The sequence below is a fragment of the Otolemur garnettii genome, unplaced genomic scaffold (assembly GCF_000181295.1).
Source record: "Otolemur garnettii isolate 467f Iridium unplaced genomic scaffold, OtoGar3 scaffold00028, whole genome shotgun sequence".
Taxonomy (NCBI): domain Eukaryota; kingdom Metazoa; phylum Chordata; class Mammalia; order Primates; family Galagidae; genus Otolemur; species Otolemur garnettii.
This window is the reverse complement of record NW_003852423.1, coordinates 18,511,372-18,531,869: the sequence shown is the minus strand read 5'-3', so window position 1 is coordinate 18,531,869 and position 20,498 is coordinate 18,511,372. Positions and strand designations below refer to the sequence as shown.

Sequence of the window (20,498 nt, the reverse complement as noted above, 5' to 3'; positions counted from 1 at the left end):
TGCTTTTTATTTAGATATAGCCCATTTGAAACCTCCCGAACAAGTTAAACTACCTCATTTCTGCCTCTGCTCCTTGGCACTTCCTCTCCCCTGCTCGTGGTAACCCAGTGTTCACAGTCCCGACTGTGTTGCTGACACACCTTGCAGGACCCCTGGGCCTCCAGCCCGCCTGCGATGCAGTGCGCTTCTATTGAGCCCTTCCGTGCTCCCGGCGCAGTGCTCAGACGTGGCTGCCAGGGAGATGGGCTTCTTGTCATACTCTCCTTCCGACAGCCACGTGACAGAATTATTAGGCAGGTATCTACCATCTGCTATGCCCCAGATCTTGTTTTACATGCTGGGACTTTACAGATTCGGGGACGATAATCTAAAAGTGAATTGTGAATTTATCCTTATTTACTTATATTCTAACGTCATTTTCAGCCGCTCAGCAAAAAGGAATTTTGTAGAAACAAAAGAATAAAGCCATTTTTCTCATAGCCATCCTTCAGTTTCTACCACTGTTTAGACAAGTGATAGAGCATAGATTTTATTTCCGAATATTCTGTATTATATTTATACTGTATTACACTCTATATTTATGCTGTATTTATATATAAATGTACGTACATGTAAAAATATAAATATATACAAATATATAAATATATGCATATATAAATATAACATAGATTTATATAAAACAATATTTTTATATATTTATGTGTAAATGAATATGCATGCTATATATATATATATATATACTATTTATGTTTTTATATATTACAAAGTTTGGAGAGGATTTTTTTTAAATAAATGGTCATATAATAATTGTCCCTAGTTTTTCTCTGCCATTTTTACACCCACAAAAATATGAAATTTGGACCATAGAACATATATAGAGATATATTTTTAATATTACAAAGTCAATACATTGAGAAAAAAATTTTTTTCTTTTTGTTGAGACAGAGTTCTACCCTATGCTCTGCGCAGAGTGCAATGGTATCGTAGCTCACTGCAACCTCAGACTCAGGCTGTGGGCATCCTGCTGCCTTAGCCTCCCACGCCTCTGGGATTATAGTTGCTCGCTGTGGTGTCCAGCTGGGTTGTTCAATTTTTTTTTCTCATGAGTCGGGGTCTCACTCTCGCTCAGACAAGCCTCAAACTCTTGAGCTCAAGTAATCCTCCTGCCTCAGCCTCCCACAGTGTTGGGATTACAGGAGTGAGTCATTGAGCCCAAATTCTTGGCCATCGTTGAAAATTTAGAAATTTTATAAAATGAAACAGAAGAAAATTAAAGCCACTCACTGTTTTACCACCCTGAGATAATGGCACAGGAATACTGATGTGTGTCTTTCTAGTGCCTGCTATTGCTATGTTTGTGCCTTCACATTATCTGCATGTAAACCTGTTTGCATATACATGCCTGGGTCAAAAATAGAAGGTCATTGGGATTGGGTGCCTATGCTCAGTGGTTAGGGTGCTGGTGGGTTCAAACTGGGCCCGGGTATGTTAAAAAAAAATTAGCTGGGCGTTGTGGTAGCCACCTGTAGGCCCAGCTACTAGGGAGGCTAAGGCTAGAGGATAGCTTGAGCCCAAGAGTTTGAGGTTGCTGTGAGCTATGATGCCACAGCACTCTACCAAGAGTGACAAAATGGGACTCTGTCCCAATTAAAAAAAAAAAATGTGGAGGAGGGTGATTGTTGGGATCACCTCTATGGTTTATTTTACAAGGGTACAAGTGAATCTTTCTCAAAGTAGAATATAAACGTCTTAACACAATAACTAAGAAAATGACGTGAAGGCTATGTTAACTAGTTTAATGAAAATATTTCAAATTGAATATGAAAACACCACATTGTACCCCATGATTACATTAATGTACACAGCAATGATTTAATAATAAAAAAAATGATCATACTGCCTCAGTAGTTCAGAATCCTGGGATTTTTTTTCCTTCCCTCAAAGTTGTGACATCAAGAACTTTTTCTATATCTTAAAATGTCCCTTTTAAAGACATATTCTTTAATGATTAGATAGCATTTCATTATATAGATACAATGTAATTTGTGTTTAATATCATAATTTATGTTTTTATGTAATAGAAATGTCTTTTATATGTTGAGGTTGTTTTCAAAATCCATGTTCGAAATACATGTTTTTATGTAATAAAAATGTCTATTTTTATATGTTGAGGTTGTTTTCAAAATCCACCAAAGGATTCATTTTGAATCCTTCACTTAGGATAAATTCCTAGAGGTGAAGTTGTCACTGGGCATGTACCTTCTTAAGTCATTAGATGTCAACCGTAGATGCCCACACTGCACTCTGAAAAGTTTCTTTCAATATTTATGTCCTCTCAGCAGGTTTGAGAGAGTGTCTGTTTCACCACATTAAATAAGTCATAAAAAGAACAACAGAACAAAAAACCTAGAAACCTCCTTGTGTACTTGAGAGTTCAAAATACTCTTGTATTCTTGGCTATGAGAAATATTCAACTTGTATTGACATATATATTGGACATTTATTTTTTATATATCAAAATGTTTTATTCTGTTCTTATTATATGAGAATGATATAGGCCTTGTTTTTTTTTTTTTAATGCCAAACTGTGTCCAGCTTCATTAAAGATACTTTTCATAAACAATCATGGTATCTCAGGCAGATACCATGTCATAAACAGTATAAAACATTAATAAGTCATAAAATAAGTCATAGAAAGAACAACAGAACAAAAAACCCAGAAACCTCTCATCTACTTGAGAGTTCAAAATACTCTCTTATTCTTGGCTATGAGAAATATTCAACTATTAACATATAACGTATAAAACGTTAACAGCACACAACTTTGAAATTCCTTTTTCCAGGGGATGACCAAAGTCAGAAAGCCACTAGAAAAGCCAGTGAAGTCTTCATTTAATGCTCTGAACAGGGACAATTTCGAGTGAAGGTTGACATTTCACACTTAGCATGTTGTTTATCAGCTTTTCAGAAGCTGACCCTGACTTTCAGAAAATGAGATGAGATGGCAGAATGTATCTAAGGATCCACAATCTAGAAATAGACCCACTCTTTTAAAGGATGCCATCTCAGGGGCACCCCTGGAAAGTATAGATTGCTAGATATAACCAATTATTGGGGTGGTCAGGTCCCAGTAGGTGTCTGGATTTAAGGAAGCTAAGTCTATGCGGAAGGTAGAGAAGAAGAGGAAAAAATAGGTCATTACGTCTGAGATGCCAGATTTTGAATCAAAAGTTTAGTTTATTACATCTCAAACAAGAAACAGCACAGTTAATCAATGTATGCACCTAAACCATTGACACAGTTTTGCCATCTTAACGGTAGCTTGTGTATGCCAGCAGCAAAGAAGCCTGGAGAGAGAGGGGTGATGAAACTATGAAAGGCTTTTTCTACAGCTTGTTGAGAATTGAATATTTTTCCTTGCAAGAAATGGCCGAAAGCCTAGAAGAAGCGGTAGTTGGTGTACGGTCTGGTGAATGTGGTGAATGGCAGAGAGTTTCCCATCCAGCTTCTGTTGTTAGAGCAGCATTGTTTGTGCAACACTGTTGGCTTGCAATATGATTGGCCTGTCTCTATTGACCAATCTCAGCTGCTTAATCACAAGCGTCCTCATCATTTCATCCAGTTGGTTGAAGTCAACATCTGCATTGACTAGGTTTCTCGAAGCAGTAGAGGGTAATACCAGCGGTGGACCACCAAACAGACACCATGAGCTTTTTTGGATGAATGTTCATTTTTGGAGTGTGTCTTCGCACTTCGTCTTCATCTAGCCACTGTGCCAATCACAATTGTCCAAAGTAATCTATCTTTTATCACATGTAAATAATACAATATAGAAATGGTTTATGTTCATGTCATGATAGCAAAGAAAGGCAAGCTTCAAACGATTTCTCTTCTGACACTCATTTAATTCATTTAGAACCCATCTATCCAGCTTCTTTACCTTGCCGATCTATTTCAAATGGTTCAATAGTGCTAGAATAGTAACATCAAACCTTGCTAATCAGCAGGTAGGTTGAGATGTATTCACTGCCACGACACGTTTCAGCTCATCGTTATCCACTGTGGTCTCAGGTCCCCCACATGGCTTATTTATTAAGATTAAAATCACCAGAGCTTCTCAAACCATCCAGGTACTGGGCATTCATCAGTTACCTTGTTCTCAGATACTTTATTGCTGTTTCAAGCTGTCATACTGCATTGGTTCCACAGTGGAACTCATATTAAAAAATAATACACATTTTTGACTTATCCATGATTTCACAAAAATGTCTCTAAAAAATACTTGAAAACTAATCACAAGCCAAAATATGCATCTGAAAGAAGGAGCTTGTACCTTCACAGTTAAAAAAAAAAAAATAACAGAGGTGTCAAAGTGAAATGGCAGAGATACTAACTGTCATAGTTAGTACATAAGGAAAATGGACATTTGATACTTAATAGCCTGATAAAAATGAGTCATGGTTTTCCCACACCACAGCATTTGTGCCAGTGTAGCTGTGTGTATCAATGCCGGGGAATCCTTACGCCTGGGAGCCAAGAGGAAGTCTTTCAGAACTAGAAAGAGAAGGTATTTCCCCACATCGGGCCAGCTTTGGAGACATTCTGTGTGACATATGTTCCTTCCCCAAAAAACAACAATGAGGTGTTCTGTGTGTTAACAACATAGTTTTAAAACAAAGTAAAACAAAATTCTGCATTTTCATAAAAATAAAAATAGTATTGCAACTGCACAGTAACTAGAAGTAGACGGTTATCAAAAAAGCAGCCACTTCTCTTGGCATCTCCAGCACCTTCGGGTTTCTGTGCCTGGTGTGTTTTGGTATCTCCACTTTTTGTGGGGTTATTCCCCTCCTTGCCAGCATCAGCATCTCCCTCTTTCCCTTTGGGGACCTTCTCTCCCCTCTTTACAGGGGCCTTTTAGGCCTGGGTCCCTCACTTTTGAGGGGCACATTCAGCAGGCAGCCCTGTAGATCATCTCTCTGGTCCGTCCTTGGCTTTATCTCCTCTAGCCCCCTTCAGCCTTTTTCTTGGGCATGGTGACCATGGCAGCGGGACAGAGCTGTGACACATGGGCTTTGTTTGGTCTGGGTGTTATTCTCGCCTCTTCTTTTTCCCACATCTTATGTTTTATAAGTAAGAGAAACCAAGGACACTCCCTCACTGCAGGCTCTGCTCAGTTAGCAGCTGGCACATGTCATTGATAGGGGAACTAGGAAGGTGGATTCTTTAAAATGAGTAATAAGGGGATTCTGAAGAACACAGAAGACTGGTGGTTATACTGACATACATATTTCAGACTGTTGTAAAAGTATTAAAATAGGGGAGCTATATCAGTTTGCATTCAGAGGTAATGAGCAATTAAGCTGAGGGAGGGCCAAGTGCTATTTTCAGAGGGAACCCTTTATACGAAGTCTCCTTTTGGGCCACTTCAACCCCTTTAACACTTTGCCTTTTGTGGACTTGCCCACTACTAACTGTACTTTAGCCAAGTAGTTATTTTTTATAAGTTTCACATTTTATTTTAATTAATACTTTTATGCAAAGAGTAGCACAAGATACTATAATGCACTTTAAATTATGTAGGAGATTTAACATGAAGAATACCCCTTCCCATTCTCAGTTTGTTTCTTCTGAGTCCCTGCTCCAACCTGATGGCCTCTCCTAATGAACCTTTGCACTGAATATACTAATATATTGTGTGCACATGTATATAATGTTGTAGAACTCCTTATTTTTTAAGGCTAGATAATATTCCAGGGTACTATCTGACCTAAGGTGATGTTTAAAATATGACCACAAAGTTTCCCCTGCAGGGAATTTTGTTATTTTTATCTACGGAAGAGGTTGAAGGGGAATCAGAAGATGATCTTTTTAGCTAATGTGAGTAACAATGATATGGTAGGATGAGTTTGGGGTTTCTTTTTCAAGCTACATCAAATAAAGGAGGATATTTGTATTGTCCTGTCTGCTTGCTGATTTTGCTTAAATTTTTCAGCCTAATTAAACTTTTGTGGCAAAGGGAAGAGTATAAACTGAATGTGTATCACCCCACAGAGCTCTCTCCCTGGAATTCTCTTTAGGAGATTTGAGTCAAAACATCCAAAACTGGCCAGGTGTGGTGGTTCACACCTGTCATCCCAGCAGCCAGGGAGGCTGAGGTGGGAGAGTCCAGTCAGCTCAGGAATTTAAGACCAGCTGAGCAAGAGTGAGACTCCCATCTCTACCAAAAAGAAAAAAACAGAAAGAGAAAAAATTAGCCCAGCATTGTGGTAGGTGCCTGTAGTCCCAGCTACTTGGGAAGCTGAGGCAGGAGGATCACTTGAGACAGGAGTTTGAAGTTGCTGAGATCTAGGCTAACCCCAAGGCACTCTAGCCTGGGGGGCACAGAATGAGGCTCTTTTGTCTTTAAAAAAAAAGTCAAGCATGATTTCTGTTCTTGAACAATAGGCCCACTCAAGACTCTGAAACACAATTATGAAATGATTTGCTAGTTTCTTTATGAGAGCATGAAGCCAACTTTGGGAAAAATACAATTTTTTTTCTAGGATTGGGGGTGTGGTGAAGAGAATGAGGTCTGTGGAGGGGGAGGGAGGGGTAGGAGGGGGAATGATCCAGTCTCTTCCTCTTCTACCTACTATCCATATACGTGGAATTATGCAGTATGGAGCCTTTTCTGTCTGGTTTCTTTTGCTCAATATAATGTTTTTGCGAGTCATTCAGGCCATTACATGCTGGTTTAATGCCAAGTGAGCTTTAGTTTTTGTTTCTGTTTTGTTTTTTTTCTCCTTCTCCTTTCAAGCCGGAGTTATTGAGTTACAATTGATTACAGTGAAATTTACTCTTTTTAGGTGTACAGTTCTTCAGTTTTGGTGAGTGTATAGTCATGTATCATCGTCACAAGCGGAGTAAAGCCAATGCCTGTGGTTTTGCAATTCATCGCTTCGTCTGTGACTGGAAGTCAGTAATGGCCAGAACCAAAGGATAAAGCCTAGGCCAGGAAAATGCAGGGTCACATGAGAGCAGACCTGTGTACAACCACTGTATTTGCTAGTCACTGTTTCTAATTTGCAGCTGTTATGGCAGACTCATATTTAAACACATCTTGAGTATTGCACACACACAGCCATCATAGATTTTAATAGACATCAGGAAGAGGTGTGATTGGAAGAGGTTTTCTTAAGTGAACTACCCAAGTTGATAAATAAGTACTTTCGTAGGTCTTAGCCCTCTACCACAGATGAAAAAGAAACAAAGAACCTAAGAGGATTGCATCTCTGGGGGAGTTCTTCCCAGACTCCCATATCCTCTGGCAGTCTGTTTATCACACTCCCACACGACGGGGAAGGCTGGTGAGGAGCCGCAGAGTGAAGTGGCTTCAGCAGCCTGGGCTTCTCCGCCTTCCAGCGGTGCCGGGAAGGGCAAGTAACGAGGATGCAGAATGAAGCAGTTTGCAGTGTCCTCTCACCGCCTAGAGGACTGTCTTCCATGTCTCATTGGGTGAGGTGAAGAAGCGAAAATTGCATTTATTTTAAGCTTAACGTTTAGCCAGATGGGAAGCAGCTTAAGTTTCGTTTGCTATAATGTGATTTTCTTCCCCTCTCACCAGCCTATGTTGAGCTGCTTCTGACAACTGATAAAATTCACATTTTCAAGCAAATCTAGGATTTAGATATAAATATGCAGAGTGAGCACACAAATTAACTCGTGTTCTCAAAGTGAAAAAGGGTGAAATTGGAGTGGAGTAACTTCTCATGAGAAAATTTTCGACTTCTGTTGATAATATGGACCAGAATAGAATAGAATATACATTTTCTAAAATTCTTCCAATTCTTAATTTTTAACGAGTCAATAGGAACATTCTAGCCAAGTTGGTTACTGAGTCTGAGATTCCTTAATTTTTAGTATAAAATTGGAGATGAGTCCATTTGAATCAGTTTTCCCAAAGATTGAACTAAAAGTGCTTGTTACGAAGTAAATTATAAATTTGAGGACTGCCGTGGGACATGAGACATTACACATCTTAGTACCCGTGAGACATTCATTTTTCTTTGCTGTACTTAGGCACAATTTGGGAATTTCTCATCTAAGGAATTTTGTCATTTCATGTTTGCAGCTGCTGGAGCTTTTCTGGTTTTAGTTATCCTGGCTCTCGGTGTTTAAGCTGCCTCATAAGTGAAGGGGCTGGGAAGTCAGGGGGTGGAACTTTATCAGCCGGAGGATTAACCGCTAATTCCAATGGTTTGGATCTAGAAACAGGTTCTATTTCTTCTAAACATATCAGTCTTAGGAGTAGAAGACATGCATGGTGTGGATAAAGTGAGTTTTCTTGTGTATTCACTTCCTTCCTAGTTAGACTCAGTGTGGAAAGAGGCAAGGGGCTCACTGGCCACATCTGGGGTGCAGAAAGGGGTGGAGTTCGCCCACCAATAGGAGCCTCCCCAGGAGGCAGCAGCTTCAATTATAAAGGAATCAAGGGGTGTCTTGTCTCTGGCTGCCTGGGAGGTCACTGCAGGACTGTCAGGAGAGAACCCTGACTCTATATGGAAAGAACAAGCATTTGGCGGCAAGCGACTAATTATCTTAATACTTTGATATTTCAGGTGTAGAATTGTTATTTAAATGCAGACTATTTTGTAATTAGTTTTATTACCACCTTTATATTTAAATCTATATCGTTGACTAATGTGGGGTACCATCTGATGACTTAGGGATCAGACGTATCAGTAAGTGCTATTTGTTTGTGAAGTATGGACTTCCTAAAAGAGATTTCTCTAAGGACCCTTCAAGATATTTGTCCTTTAGTGAGCACCACCTGCTCCCTTTCATAAACCAGCCTCAACAGTCCTTAGTTTCATTACATCAGGTAATGAACCAACAATAGTACCTCCTCCATCAGTCCTGTACGTTTGGAATATTGTGTATTTTGTTGGTTTCTGAGTAACCTGTTTCTTAAATGTTTTGTTCTTTTACGAAATGGATTTTTTTATTTATGTTTTATTCAGGCATATGTTGAAATTCATCTGCCTTAGTGGAGTAGGCCCTGTAGGTGTTCTAAGAACTGTGATAGGAAGAAGATGAGGGTATATCCTGGGAATTAATGTTGTCAATACATGTTCTATAACGTTGGCTACTTTTAACTGACACGTTATCACACATTAGTGGTCACAGATAATTTGTCACTAATAATTGGTAGAGAACCAAAGCTTATTGATTTCTTAGAGCAAGTTCAAGAATGTCTTTTTAATAATTGTGCTCTTCCTTGCTAATATAACTGTACTTTCCCAAGATGGGCGAATGGGGTAGAGTTTCCTCTAGACTACTGGGAACTGCGTAATTGCTCAGCCTGTCTCGTGTAACCACAGCCTTAATTTAGGGCCTACCTGAGGAAGGGATGAGGCATGTGGACTTCCACGTGTATCACAGTGGAATAGGTGACCCACATTCCGTTCTGCTCCACAGTAGACCTATGCGGAGGCACTCTGTGGCTAGTGATTACCTCTCGCTCCTCTCCATTCTCTAAGCCCAGTATTTGGTCTCTAATGTCCAAATGCAAATGTTCTGGGTACCTTGTAATACTGAACTTGGGATTCTCACATCAAGCAGGGGTTGAATTGGATGTTTTTAATGAGCGTAATAACTTGCGTGCAGTTTAATTTCAACTCATCCTTCTGAGATTTGTGAATGAATCTGGCCCAAGGAGAGCCTACAGGAGCGCATGTATCCACCACATGCCCTTCCTTTCCAAGAAGTTTTTTAACCTGCCCAATGTTAATAACAGGAAAATTATGTCTTTTTTTAAAAAAAGAAATTATATGTGAGTTTTCAAGCTGTGCCTGACTAATAGTTTCTATTTCTGGACTGGTAATTTTTGTGATTCTAAAGTTAATAGAGATAATTTAGAGAGAAGCAAAAATGTTATAATGTTTTAACATTCTGAACCCACGTTTGAAATTATCTCCCCTTTGACATTTTTTTCCTTAAACAAAACTTGTTCTTTCTTTTTTGATGATGATGAAACAGACACTGATGTATAATAGAATAGTTAGAAACTGAAGTGGAAAAAGGAAATCAATGTCACCCAAATGGCCAATACTAATAATCGAGTTTAGCAGTGACTTCTGCCGGTCCTTGATGGATGTAAGTTTAGATAGCTAGCTTGGTCAGCACTGTTGCCCGGCATCCAGCTGGCCTGGAAAGCGGTAAGATGCTCCCCACGTGTATGTGGACGGGATGGTCTTTCCTCTGTTGATTCCTTCCTTCCTTTTCAATTGATGAAGCATCACATAGCACTGTTTGACCAGAACGTTTCCTTCTAAAGCATCACATCTGCAGATGAATGTTTGGAAGCCTGCCGCCTTCAGTGAGGAGTGGTATCTACGAATTTAAGGATTTTACCTTTAAAAATGAATGGATAAGTTTCTGGAGAACACATGCATTCTTGTTTTGATGAGATCTTCTTTAAATTCAGACAGAGTTTGTCTCATGAATGCAGCTTTTCCAAAATAGTTTCTGCCCCTAAAATCGCCCAGCCAGAGAATTTATTCCCAGGCCCTCTCCATGGCAGTCTCTGTCTAATCAGTCAAGAATATTCATGCAGGTTATTGTGACCTGCTAGTTTTTCTTAACTGGCTGATGCAAGTCAATTTCTAAGTATCAGAGCAGATCACAAACATGTTGCTCTCCCATTTTGGGTATTGTTAAAATAAATTTCCTCCATTCTAAAATTGGTGTGAATTCTGGAGTCCACTATTCTCAGTGTCAATAGCTCTTTGAGGCACCAAGGCCCAGTGACCTAGCACCACAAGGCCTGCTTTGGAGAATGAGCCCAGAAGGCCTGGGCACTGGGGGCCAAGGGATACCTCAGCAGCTGCAGCCAGGAAGGGGCCTGAATTTGCTTCTGAGAATTTGCTGTGCCAAGTTCTTGCCACTGCCCTCAAGTTGCTAGATCTCAATTCAGAGGAGTAAGGCTTTGTACCAGGGGTAACTGTTTGCATTCGTGGGCACGCCACACTCAATGCCCTACACTTCTGGCTTCCTTGTGTGGTTGTGACTTACATGTTTGGCAAGTCACGGCCATGACTTTTCAGGTTGTCTCTTTTTCTCAGATAGCCTGAATGTTGTTCGAGGCAGGCGATGTTTCTATGCTTGTTTTATTCCTCTAGTCTCCTAGAAGAGAGTTTTCACTTTCAAAATAGATGCATATTCAGATCAGAGAACACAGAAGGAAGCCTAGGCTCAGGAAAATAACTTGGCACCCCTCACCGTGAGAGTTGGTGTTAAAGTTATGAGATAAGTTAAGATTGTCTTGAGAGAATTTGGAGCATGAAGAACAAAGGTCCAGAGTGCAGGCCCAAGGAAGAGGAGGATGACCATGTGCACGTGTGGCTGGAGGGAAGGGCAGAGCCGGTAGACACAGAGGCATCAGTCAGGGCTACTCAGAGTCAGGTGAGAAGAGGACTGAAAAGTGTCCTGGAAGGCGCTGGAAGCCTTGGCGAGTGCCACTGCCCTGGAGGATGGAGATGGAAGACAGAGTGGGTGTGAGGTGTGGCTGAGAGATTTGGTCCTGGATACCCTGGGCTCTTTTCAAGATAGTAAGCACGGCCGGGCACACTGGTACATGACTGTAGTCCCAGCCACTCGGGAGACAGAAGTAAGAGGATCACTTGACCCCAGGAGTTCCAAACCAGCCTAGGCAATGTAGCAAGACCTTGTCTCAAAAATTTAAAGATGATAGTCATGAAAGGGAGGGAAAAGATAGGGCAGTCACTGGTTAGGGTGGATGTGGGCAAGTTCTGGAATCCTGTGCGGGTTTTTGTTTTGTTTTTGTTCATGGTGATCTTTGAGGGCTGGTTTATTTGTTTTTGTTTGCTTTTGTTTTTATAAGATGAGAGAAACTCCTGCAACTATCAGTGATGTGCTAGAGGCAATTATTGAACTTTCAGCAAGTTTAGTAGCCAGTGGTAAACAGCTGGAAGCTTAAAATTGGCTGTGGTGGGAGTTTTTATACCACAGAAACCCACAAACATGAATGAACCCCCTAGTTTTCCATGTTTCCCAGTGTGTCAGAATACAGACAGCAGAAGCCCCTAGAATCAGGGAAGGTTGATGTAGGATGCAGAGCAGGTACCAATGCCGTCTGCGCTGTGGCTGGGGGAGGGGATGGGAGCTGGTACTTATGGGGCGAGTGGCTTTTAAAGTAGGAAGGGTTTAAGAGGAGGGAAAGTAAAGAGAATGAGAAAGCCAAGATTCATAAAAACAGCAATAATTATCGAAGCGGACATTTCTGAGAGCACGTTGTGTGCCAAACACTGCTCCGCACACTTTGCCTGGATCACCTCCTCTGAGAGCCACAAGGTGGCCATTGTCTCTGTATCTCTGCAGATGAGGAGAGTGAGGCAGAGAGGTAAAGAAGTGTGCTTGGCACGGCACCTGTCGCACTGTGGAGCTGAGAGCTGAACCTGCATGTGATGCTCCGGCCCTGCTCATACGTGGTGCCTGCAGTCTGCACCCTGTTCCAGAGAATGTGTGGATTCTGTGGTAGGAAATGACAGGTGTTTGCTGCTGCCATTTCTGTTTTCTCTATGACAATGCAGCAACATCCCTTTAGAGTAAGGGAAGCCAATACAAGCAGTTTAAACAAAGTAGAAAATATACGACATGGGTGGGTGGAGCATGGGAGAGCAGACACTCAGGCAGTGCCAAGGTTGGTACTGTGCACTCAGACAGTGCACATTCAGACAGTGCTGGTTGGTACTGTGAACCCTCAGTGTGTTTTGAGACCATCAGATGGGACTGTGTTCTGACAGCCACCCCAGCTGCTCTGCTCAGGCACAGAGAAAGCAGCCTGTAGGGCTCCTCTGTGGTTAGAATGATGACAGGTGGGTGGGGCAGAATAGCCAAGGGTAAAGGAATTTAGGGAATTTGGCAAAAAGATGTGATTATAATACTGGACTGTGGATCTGCTCAGGAGAAAGAGGGTTTGGGGGCAGGAGGGTGCTGGTTGAACTTGAGATTTTGACAAGGTTGAAGTGGTTAGAGTACTTGAACTAGTTAAGGAAGTAACAGAGGCCACGTTTTGTCTTCTAAAACTTGAGCATTAAGATTAATTGGTTCTGGTGATAGTGTATTCTCAATTCAAGGTGTGACTGTAGAAGGAGACAGCCCCGGGGAAGGGGAACAAGTGTCACTGGAGAAGGGGTCAAGGGTCAGCATGATGGCAGAATTTGTGATGGGGAGAAATGCTATGATCATGGCTCCAGAATGTTTATTATTAAATAATATGTCATTTAACTTTTTGTATATTGCTGCTATATCGTAGATAACTTTTGCCTTTGACTTACTGTATTAATTTGTCATATTCATTAGAAAAGAAAAGCATATGCAAGCCTTACACTTTTTAAAACTTAATTTAGTACTAAGCATAGGACCTTTCATTAGTAATTTTTGGAGAGATTTAGATTCCTTGTTGAACTCTAAATTTAAGTACGTGCTTAATGAAGAAATCCTAATTGGGTTATGTATTCACCAAAACCTACTTACTGATTTCAAATGCAATCTACAGTCCTCCTCGGATCAGACTTTGCCCAGTTGTGACCATCATCAGGTAGCATGACAATCACATAATACCTGAAACTTTGACCCTCATGTAAGTTTCAGATTCCTCCCCCTTTTCTCTCTTGGTCTTTCATTGAATCCTAAGAGAATTGACATTTATCAGTAAAAGTAAGTTACATTGCGTGCATTGTGACCTCTCTTCTTACTGAGTGGATGAATGGGTAAAGCAGCCAATGCCTTGAAGTTTATGGGAAATGTGTCATCATTCTCTCTTGGATCCCTCTGGAACGCTTGGGCGCCCACTCGCCTAAGTGATTGGAAAATTCTAACGGTTAGACTGTCAGCTGGTCAGACGGTGCCAGTCAAAGGAAACATCTCTCTTCCTCAATAATTGCCTGTAGGGAATTGCTAATGCAAGTGTCATTTCCCCTGGACCTCATCTTGAAGAGAGCTTGCTAGTCACTTAATATAAAACTCGACCTAACTCTGGTTCCTCTTGCTTAGGGGCAGAGTTTCCTTATGCTCTAAGTGGGATTAATTTTCATAACTTAATTTACCAGGGACAGGAAGCAAGCCGTGGTTGCTAGGGAAACAGTAACTGAATTTCCTGGCTTTTGTACATTTACTACATCAACAATGATGCTATAGTGACATACATAGTCCTTCCTCTCCCCACCTTCATTTCCTTTTCCCTTTCTAGATGGAATATTGTTGCAGGGGGGAGAAAAAGGATGTAATTTTCAGGTTGGTTTACTATGATTAGAATGTCATAATATTCACCTGGTGGGTTATAGTCGTGGTAGTTACATATCTGAAAGTCCCAAGTGTCTATCCCTTATTTCCCACCTTTGGTGCTAGTTTTGACAGGTGTTCTAATATCATGGAGAGCCATGAGCAGAAAGTTAGAAAAATCCTCATAGCATAGTAAGAACTTCACATAGTTCCATAAAAACTTCACGTGGCTTTGTGTCCTATGGTAAGTGAAATGCGGCTTTAGAATGTTATGCTCATCATCATTTCTTCTTTGTCATGAGTCATTTCTTCACTAAAACTGAAAGGCCTTCCAGGTTAGACATCTGTACACACAGAGTATGACTGTCAGGCAAGTACTTGCATTGCGCTTCGAGGCTACATAATCTTTAGCCTAACATTTGCATATTAATGGATAATTGTAAAACATTATGTAAATTATACATGGTGGTGAATATATTTTCAAATCAAATGGCCTTTAGGGGTAATTACAGGATGCTGCTGTGTCAACTAGGATGCTGTGGGTTGAATACCAAGCACTGCCCACAGAATGAAATCTCACCCTGCTAGGGTTCATGTCCATCCACAGTCACAAGCTGCCTTTCCCTGTGACTCTCCATTTGGTGGATGAAACACATTGGGAGTGATATTAGTCATAGAATATTAAGGATGAAAAGAATAAAATCATGAATGAGAAAATAATGTGTAAGGTTTTTTGGGTTGGTAATTAATCTAAATGCTTGAGTCATAGAGAAAGTGTCATGAATACTGATGTCTTTCAAAGTATGCATTCTAATATAATTTCCTTCTTTTTCTATTTTTTTTATTTTGAAAGAATCCATGCTGTTTGTACAATGCAGCAGACATTACAGCCTCTTTAATGTACCCCTTTGCTGAATAACTTCATTCATTTACTAACTGCTCACATGGGCCCTCTTTGAAGACCACTGACTAATTTATCAATCTGTCCTCCACTGGTATAACTCGATGTCTTTTCTGTATTTGGTGTCCAAGAAGTCACTGTGAAAGGAACGAAGAGCAGGAGGGAAGGTGAAAGAACATTGGGCTAATAAGTGCCACCACATGGCATTGAATTTGGGGCAACCCGAGTTACTTTCTTCAGCCACTTTGTTAGGCTGGCTGTATCATTTCTTCAGTTAAAGTTTCTCTTTAGAAGATGTCTTTTTCCATAAAGGAGATGTCTACATTGTGGCTATATCCACAAGGTAGAGGGGCTACCTCTATGTAAATATCTCTTGGTATTAAACAGGAGACAGAACACCTGTCTTTCCTTTTGAATCTCTTATACCTTCACATCACAACAAACCCATCTTTCCTAATATGCTTGATTTCCACGTCAAATGATCACCTAGTCCCCATTAATTTCTGGCTCTCTGAGTGCTTGGTTCTACTAGCTAGTGACAAATGAAGGTAAGACATTTTATTCTAAAACCAACCTTGTGTGATGGCAGGTATCCCCTTGGTAAAAACAAAATGTAAACAATAACCAGATTTGAAAAAAAAATTGAAAATAGTCATGGACAAAACCAGCCATTCCATGTGCAACTGGAAATTAGAATCTTAGCCAGGGAGCCGCTGTGGTCGGAAACCTTCATGTCCGAGTCCTTCCTCTTCTGTCTGTAAATATGACGCCCTCCTCCCAACCCATCACCAATCTGAGCCAGAATCAGGTGACTTGGGAGTGTACCCAAGATTTTTGACAAATGATTTTTGCTCGGTTTACTTACAGTGTAAATAAAATAATGCCAACAATCTAACATTTTATTGATGGTAAAACTCAAAAGAATTGTTGACTGAAGTTTTTATGTTTTGATCAATTATTGAGAATTTTGTAGGCCCATTTCCAACCAGAAGGAAAAGAACCATGTCTCATTAAATGATAATTCTGTGCTTTCTCAGAACCAGAGTTGGAGTTACGATGCTTAAACCCCTGCTTTGCCTCTTTCTGGTTTGGGAACATGTGACAAGTTGCTCAATTTAAGCTCTGTTCTCACCAATTCCCACAGCTCTTTCTTACTTCAAGGGACTATTGTGAAGGTCAAAGGCGATCACAGATATGAAGGTCCCTAACACAGGAGCCTGATTCCTGGTAGGTACTCAATACCTATCTTTCCTTGTTAGGTACCTTGTTTCAACCTTCTTCCTGTGATGGTATCACAGAAAGCTCTGAAGTAATTATTGTCCAAACTAAGACTAAGATGCTAACAGGTGGCCCATGTGTAGATCTGTACCTGCCCTTGGGCAAGTCATTTATTTGTCATTTCTTTCCCTTTTCTCCATTTTCAGCTCAGATCAGTAATTTGGAGCCATTGGGAACTAATGAGAAAATGAAAGCCATTGTTAGCATTATTGCTTTGGTGCCCTGAGGTCTCTGGTGGGAAAATTTGAGGGGAAGAGGATAATAAAGAAAAAAAAAGAAGTCTTCCTAGAATTAAGCTGTGCTGTCTAGGACTCCTGCACAAAACTTCAAAGCCACATTTCCTTAAAGTGGGAGTTAAAGACCTAATCTCTTTGCCAGTTAGAAATAATTCCTAATGATTAACAGAATAGTGAATCATTTTTTGGCTCTGTGAGATACTGTTGATGGCAGTTTATACTGAAGAGCAGTGAAACACAGGAATGGCTTCTGCTACACAATGAAAGCGGGCAATATAACAGCTAATAAATAGGCCATAAGATAGTTCTACCAGTATATACTAGAAGTTTGACACACGTAATATTAGTTTTCAACAAGAATACGTTATCTGATTTTTATGTTGTTCCATGTAAAAAGCTGATAGCTTGGCCCTAAGCTTATATTCTTGCCTTAAAATAATTTTAACCTGGCACCCTTGAGAAGCACTGGAAAGGATGGCGACTTCCTGGAACCCTGTATCGCAGAGCATCTGTGTGCAAACCCTCCACTGGTACAATGTTTACCCTACGAGGATCAGAATTGGGGAGACACTCAAAGAAAATTCATCAATGTGGGGAATAGAAGGACGAAGGCAGAGGAACTGTCTCAGGGTGGTTCGCTGGGTGTTGCAAGAGATTCTCGCATTCAGCCGTCACCTGAGACTAACCACAGAGAGACCTTTCTTTGCCTTTGGGTGGCCCTGGTGAGCAATCCTGAGCCAGTGAAGGCCTCATGGTGGTGAGACTGTGCTAATGGGCACAGGCCTCTCCCCAGGCCCCCTTGTTCCTTTCTTGGTTGTCCCCCATGATAGTAAGGAATCCATTGTAGGTTGAGAAACCTTTGAAAACTCGTTTTTGGTTATGGATGAAATCAAACTGCTAACTCTGTAAGTTCCACATGATAGGTAGTCTTTGAGGAATCCTTCAACTGAGCAGCCCTGGATGGGGATACTGGCACATGGAATTAGGGCCATTTGGTTTTCATACTATGCTGATTGCCCAGAGACTGTCTTGGTCCTGGGGTCAGTCAGGAGTTCCTGTGAGGAGAGTTTCACTCTGCAGGAACTTCCTAAGTCCCTTATTCACCTGCATAGAACACACAAAATCATTTTCCATCAGTCCCTCCAGTCAACCTGATACAGCTTGGCCGGGTTCCTTCCTTCTCCTGGCTTTCTTCTCTGCTCCCTCAGGCTGGTATGCCTCCACCCCCACCCCCACCCCCACCCCCACCCAGCCCCGCAGGAAAATGAAGGGACAGCATGGCTGTGCCCTCACAGGCAGCAGGAGGGAGGGCAATTGGCACATGGCTCCTGACCCCTTAAGTTTTTTGAACTGGATTTTAAAACCTGTCATGAAAAATGTGATGATATGGCTAAAACCTTTTCCACTAGAGTGGAGTATTTTTAAAAAATTATTCACCAATTGCTTTGACTTAAGTGATATCCCAGAGAAGACAACTTAATATTTATATGAAACCAACCACACAGAATCAGAAAATGAGAAAAGAAGGGATCTTAGCATTGATGGAGTCCCAGGGACTCTAGACTGATGATCCTGCTGGCCTGGGACAGAATTTCCACTGTTTGGCAGCCAGTGACATAAAATGTAATGTATACAGTGTGTGGACGTGCACGTACACCCCGTGTGTGTGTGTGTGTGTGTGTGTGTGTGTACATGCACGTGTGGGCTCCTGCAAAGTTGCCATTTGTTTTTTGCTTTTGTAGCACTGAAGGACTAACCTTTTTCTGTAACTATCCTGACAACTTCTTTAGGGTTAAAAATGTCTTGCTTTTATTATGTTGGAAGAATTTTTAAATAGCGTTACTTAACACAATAAGAAGTTGATCGTATATCAATGCTCAAATTTAAAAGAAAATGTTTTCTGGTCTGGAAAAGGGCCCAGATAAAGATTAGCCGAACCGCCAGTACTCCCTTCCAAACTTGATTTTTAGATGACACTTGATGTGAAGAGAATGTTCCCGCTAATCTATGCAGAGGCCCACTCATGGTGGACATGTGTGTGGGGGTGCAGGTGCACACACATGCATCAAAAGTGTGGACTGGCTCCTCCTCTTCCAATGATGCTCTGAATTTGCCAGGCTGGGGTGATGTTACTGAGCTGGGTAAAGCCTCTGCATTGTAGAGACATCTGAAAGAAGGAAAGATGAAGGCATTGGGAAGAACAAAGTTTATGAAAAAATCTCTTGTACAGAATTTCATGGGAACATCATGGCTTTGGGAGAGAGAACTTGATTTCTACTCGAAATGATTTTCCCATCTTCTACCTGGTGTGACAGATGGCAGGACATCTGTCCTACAAAGGGCAAGCTGTGTCTTACAGAGAATGCTGAGAGTCAGTCTTCTAAGGCTGTATTCTCTTTAACCCTGTAAAATTAAACATTCACATAGAAGGTTCTAATAATTTAAATTTTTCAAAAAGCACAATTATGTAGTACCATTTACCTTGAAATGATTACAGTTTGTGTCTGTCTTGTTACATTTGTGTTTCAATCCATTTAACAATTATTCAGCAAGCGCCCTTCCTGTCCTCTTCTCTGTATTATACCTAACGTACCTAAAGATAGGAATATTTTTGAGTACTTACCATGTGCTGGACATTTTGCTGAAATTTTTACATGTATTTTATTAATAGATATTTAAGCCTGTTTTATAGGTAAAACAAGGTACTATCTTAATTTCTGTTTTACAGACAAGAGAACCTACTCAGGGATTCAAAGACTGGCACAGATGAAAGGGGACCAGATGATAACCAGAAGTCAGAATAGTGACTCCCAGCCCCCTGCCTCCTTCCCTTCCCCACTGGACTCCCTGCTTGCCCTGAGTAAACTATTATATTTCTCCTTCTACCCTCCTCACTGCCACATACACACCCGCACAAAGATGAAACAGGCTGTTTTGATGGTGGACAATTCCATCTGCTAGTTCTGGAACACCTTTCCTCTAAGTGTTCACAGGAGTCACACCCTGGTGCCTTACCACCCAGGCTTGGCTGGACTTGTCAAATCTGCTTTTGTGGAATCAGAGGCAGAACACATTCTTTTCATTTTCCATATCATTCCTTTCCTCTTTAAGAATTGACAGATTAAATAAACTCAGTTTGCGGTGGGGACATCCTGTTTTGATAGGTACCGACACTGCATTCTATTGGACCATGATCTGGTCTAAGCTTGTTCGTAAGGTCTGAGCTGGGAGCTGCAGTAGGAATTCTAGAGGATGGTGCTCCCAGAATTATTTATCTCACTATGATCTGATGTGTGAAAAGCTGACCCTGCCCGGTCTGCCTGTCGAGAAAGTCACTTAGAAGAACCCGCCACTGTTGCTTTTTAATCACTGCATTTCTTCCCTCTTGGGTACGCCAACCTTGCAAAGAGCTGGCTGGAGATCTATAGTCAATAAAAATAGCTTGTGTTTATAAATCACTTTTCCCCCAAAGTGTAAGAACTACTCCACAAATTTTACTAGAACTAAAATCTTCTTGAAATATTATTGAGGAAAGCCAGGAAAGCCAGACGATTGTAAATTGTAAATTCTTGATGGGTACGAATGTGCTTGTACATTTTTCTTTTGTTCCTACCAAAGCACATGTGTGTGTGCATGTGTGTGTTTCTGGTGATTAATTGATTTCTAATTAAGGTTTAGTTCAGTGTTAAATCTAATGAATCATATGGAATAAAACCTAAAAATCTAGGGCTGCCCTTGAAGCTGAGACTGTCAGTAGGACATCTCCCTTATTTTGGCAGCCCACTGTGTGTAGTTGA

General features: G+C 40.9%; 1 protein-coding gene and 1 pseudogene across 1 annotated transcript in view; one reads left to right on the top strand and one right to left on the bottom strand.

Moving 5' to 3' along the window:
• Positions 1–20,498, top strand: part of ELMO1 (engulfment and cell motility 1) — a 551,882-nt gene that overhangs the window by 334,170 nt on the left and 197,214 nt on the right. The gene's annotated exons all lie outside the window — the stretch shown is intronic.
• On the bottom strand, positions 4,669–5,035 carry LOC111724879 (annotated as a pseudogene).